At 40.7% G+C, this 4,963-nt stretch overlaps 1 pseudogene; it reads right to left on the bottom strand.

The window, feature by feature from the left end:
• Positions 1–265: 265 nt before the first annotated feature.
• The window catches only part of LOC137988008 (bystin-like), a 32,099-nt pseudogene continuing 27,401 nt past the window's right edge, over positions 266–4,963 (bottom strand).

Here is a 4,963-nt window from a genome sequence, read left to right as displayed (position 1 = left end):
GGCCAATTTCTCACCACAATTTCCCCGCACACGTGAGGAAACGGCTGAGCAAACCGCCTCGCGAGGCAGTTTGCTCAGCTCTTTCCTTAAGTGTGCGGCGGGCTTAACTTGCCAAAGAAAACGTGCAACACGTGACCGATTTAAATTCCTGAAGACTCGAGCTCTTAAGTAAAAAGGTAGCCTCGCTCGAGTTTTCTTCTCGTTTATCCGAGAAATTCAGAGACCAGAAATTTACAAAGGTGAGTAACATCAAAGACAATCCATACATTATAATTTTTGTTTTATTACTTTTATCAGTCCTTTTTTACTTTTACTGTCAAATTGGAGAACGAAACAGTTTATGGGATGTACAGGGTGATCTGTTGCTTTTAGGAACATGTGTCACTGACAGGAAGTAAGTAAAAGCGAGAGGGCACTGAGTCAAATTGCTCCTCCTCATAAAATTCAAGGTTCCGCGATTTATTTCGGGAGATCCCCAGTATTGTTTATAGATCCATTGATTCTCCTTCTTCTCTTCTTGACTTGGAATGAATAAGCTCTCGACGAACCTCGGCAGTAATCTACGATTGAAAAATATATTACAGTTGGTTTAGACAACAATTAGAACCTGAGCACTGTTTCCAAACAACCTGCAACACAGTGTGTTTCGGGTGCCACCTTCGTATCTTTAAAAGGAAGGGCTTTCAAGGCATCAAACTAATCAGTCGTGTTGGGTTCTTTTTTCTGATCTTGAAGACCCAATTTACATACGATACGATACATACTTAATGGACCACTCTCCCTAGGGGCATTTCAGGGCCAATGAAACACAATCACGACAGAACAGAACATTCAACAACTACTGTTAAGAATCCCAACTGGCCGGAGGCGCGCCAGTTGGCTATTTACACGTGCAGCTGAACCAGGGACTACCACGAACAAATTCAGCCAGTGGCCAGGACGTGTCTTGAACCCAGGGATCCCCGGATCTCAAGGCAAGCGCCATAACCACTGCGCCACAAATTCGGTTTAAGAAATCGCTTTCAGAAGCCGACGTTCTGTGGATCAAAACGGATGGCCTCTGCTTCTGCTCCTGTTAATTACCTGTGCGTGGACCTGTACTCTACACAGCTCTATAAGAGCATCCTTCTGTTCACTGGATATATCTTCCTTGTATCTGAAATCAAACCACAAGATCAAAATGAATGTAGCCTTGCTTAAGAACAGCATCCAAATTCGCAGAGTCAAAAGGAAATTAATTTCCAACAGCACATTTAATATTGAAAAGCATTGACAGCACTAACACGACTCCACTACACTTGAATGAGAAACTATTTTTTGTTATATTTTATGACCGTTACCTTTGCACAAATGTCAACAAACTTTGACGCCAAAGTACTGGAAGATCGCGCTGATCGAATAAAAACCTAAAATGAGAAAGTAAAGTACGACTGCATCCAACTTTTTGTTACGTGGATAACGGGAATACAGAAATCTACAACTGCTCGAAACTGTCAAAAGACTGAATAAAATGCCAGCTTTTAAGTGAATACGGAAGTGGCCTATCGTTATACAGAGTACATACATGTAGTGATGTGCACATAACGAGTACAACAGATGATGGTCCAATTGTGTAAGGGCGTCTTACCATTGACACCGCAAAACAATCCGCACTTATCCTGTAACTTATCCTTCCCTCATCTCAAACAAGAGAAAAAAATCGTTGAAATCAAGATGCATTCAGGAGCACCTATAATAGCACAGTTAGTTCGAATAGAGGTCCGATATAACACTGACTCCTACTCACTACCCTCACCCCTCTTGCCTCTCTCTTAAAAACACATTCATTCCTACAACAAGATGTACACGCTATTTTCCATTCGGAGACAACATTTATACTACCATGTGAGGCAGAGAAACCATGTTGACCCGAATTAATAAGATGGCGTTGTTTACGAGGATCCCTGTGCATGTAGCGAAGACTTATAACTGACTCTATGCCTTACAATGAGAACTTCAGCAACACCAAGAGTCAACAACTTCAGAGGCAAAGTCGGGGCTGATAAAAAAGAGTTTACCCTGATAAGATCAACAAGAAAAGTGGAGCAGAAATTATAGAAGAATGGACGGCTTAAATCTACAAAAATCGCAAAAGAACATCCGTAACACAGCGAACCGCTAAGAAAACAGCCCCTCAAAACGGAGAGGATTTAAATGCGTCCGTAACAAATGAAAAACAAAGAATCGTACTTTATAAATGAAACGTAACCTTTCGACCTCGACATTATCACTTGAACTAGACTACAAAATAACAATGGAGACCTAAAACTTCACATCTGCTACATCAATCTAAGGCCAAAGATCTATTTACGTATTTATAATTACCACTGGTCAACTAAAAACATCCCCTGAGGGCAACCATGGATCACTCCTTGATCTGCTCAATTCTAAATATTTCAATCACCTTCATCCAATTATCTGTCATTTATGGGCATTTCGTGCGCAGACAAACACAAGAAAGTACACTCACCGTAAAAAATGGTACACAACAGCGTCAATAACTCTGTAAGGTAAAGCATACTTCTTGTCCAAAAATTGGCGCAAGAAAATACTGTTTGCACCTACAGTTACAAAAAAACACATGTAAAATTAGTAATCATTCCACAAAACCTGGGAACAGAGGACATCAAGCTACAAGAACTTCACAATGACTAGTAGACTGCGAGAAGTCTCTCTTGCTCTAAATCGTTGAAACCAGCGAACACTTCAAAATGGCTGAAACTGCGCGTCGCAAATACCGCGGGCGTTTGTTAGAGCGAAAAATTGGTAGAATCGGAGGCTTTACTCGTAAAATAGGTAAAGATCTTAGAGGTATAAAATCGGAGAATAGTACCTGTAAATCGGTGTATACTATTTCTGCGATTTAGCGATAATCGCAACATCCTTGTTATGTGGTACGACATAATAAACACGGTTGGCGCAATAGCGTCGATATCTCTTTTCACAACACTGAAACTTTGACTAACGAAGCTTTTAATGAAACCTGTGGGCAGAATGGCCAAAACATCTTGCTTTCAAGAAGAGCGAATGCGGCTCCTGTTCTTGTTTTGTCTCACTGTAAACGGTCTCCAACTTACTGCGAATTAACATTTATCAAAGTTGACGTCATCGCTTCTCCCGAGATCAACCAATAAAAACACTCTGGTCGGGGTTCCAAAACGCAATATGAAACCATTGCAGTCTCTTTTTTCACTCTAACCAACCCACGCGGTATTTGCGACCTGCAGTTTCAGTCATCAAAAGTTCAACGTACGTGTTCGATTTAACGATTCTAGAGCAAGAGCGACTGCTCGCAGTCTAAATGGCTAGTGAAAGGTAAACAGCTCCAGGACCACAGGTTTGTGTGTGCTGGCCAGTCTGTTGGTACCGTAAAAAAACCTTTGGAGTAAGATACGGTAATCACAGGGTCCCATAATCACCATTTCATTCATCATATAAAGTCATTGGATGGATACGAAAAGAACTGTATAAATTGATATGTAACTCTTATTACCTGAATAGTCCATCTCAGCAATTTTCAACATTGCAGCACTTGAATGAAGAACTGGAATACTTGTCCTTGAGATTACACTACCAATGATAATGGCCTCGCGAAGGGTACATGTTCCGGACTGTAAATAAAGCAAAAAGAGAATTAACAATTATTCCATGAGCGCACGCCGGATATGAGATGGCAAATAGCAAACGAGGCTCGTAGCGCTGAGTTGGCTATAACCACGCTCATATCCAACAAGCGTGAATGGAATTAAATTTTCAATAAATTCAGAACGCTTGGACTCTTGGAAATTAAAGGCAATCAGTTTCCAGCTTAGCAACACTTGAAACAATCACTTTCCATATTAGGTCACATGGTATATGACCTGATAACCGAGAATGAGTGAACCAATCAGAAAGCTGGATACGCAATATCAGAGGTCGAAAATTTAATATTTCCTTTCCTATTTTAAGAAAGGCACTATATTGAACAATTTAAAATACTGTTTAAGGAGGCTCAAAAGGGTGAGAAGACGCACTTAAGCCACACAAGCATCAGCTCATGAATTATAACAGGTGACCGGAAATGATAAGATTGTGATCTAAAATCGCGAAAACCGGTAATAAAATTGCTTAGAAATGTTAAACAATATCTCGAAACTTACCTTGATGACCTATATGTACCCTGATTTATTCGCATACGAGTAAGGTTCGTTTCTTCGCATTCTTCAATAACATGCTTTTTAAAAAATGTCGAGTGGAATTGGGTCTTTTTAACCTACCAATAGTGTTTTCATAAGTAACTCAAGCTCTAGTACTTGTCGGAGGCAAGATCCACGGTTCAAGACCCGTTTTGGCCATTTCTTGAATTTGATCCAGGTACAAATGTAGTCCCTGGTTCAATTTCTCAATTGCACTTGTTAATACCCAACTGGTTTGCCTCCAGCCAGTTGGGACAACTTAACAGATGTTGCGATATAGGTATCCCTTTAGGACTTTATTTTAACCTGCTTCCAGTCATCAATAAATGAGAAGAAAAGATTGAGTAAATTTAAAATAGCACAAATATTACCAACCTGCTAGCAGAGCCTTTCTTAACTCGACGAGAGAGAAAGGACTTGAGTATGCGCAAGCCATTGCTTGGAGACAGTTTCAAACCCTGGCCAAGTCTCGATCACACTCCAAGAAGCCATGTTGATTTTCGTATTGAAGGCTCGATTTTTGTCAGAAATATGATGCGCGCGTTGCCTAAACCGGTTTGACCGGATTGACAAGCCCAGAAATTTGGGCCGCGGCGACTTAAAAGACTTGGCCAGTTTTCTGCAGAGCCTTTGTTTTTCGCCCTCTGGCGAGTTTTAGACAGGCTCTGCTCGCAGGGTGAGATATTATTAACATATGAAAGAGAAAGATGGTGACCCATAAATCCTTCCCTTAGTTTCTAAAGGACTAA

The sequence above is a fragment of the Montipora foliosa genome, unplaced genomic scaffold (genome assembly GCF_036669935.1).
Source record: "Montipora foliosa isolate CH-2021 unplaced genomic scaffold, ASM3666993v2 scaffold_401, whole genome shotgun sequence".
Lineage (NCBI taxonomy): Eukaryota > Metazoa > Cnidaria > Anthozoa > Scleractinia > Acroporidae > Montipora > Montipora foliosa.
Note: the sequence above shows the minus strand (reverse complement) of the source record. Positions and strands in the feature narration are given on the sequence as shown.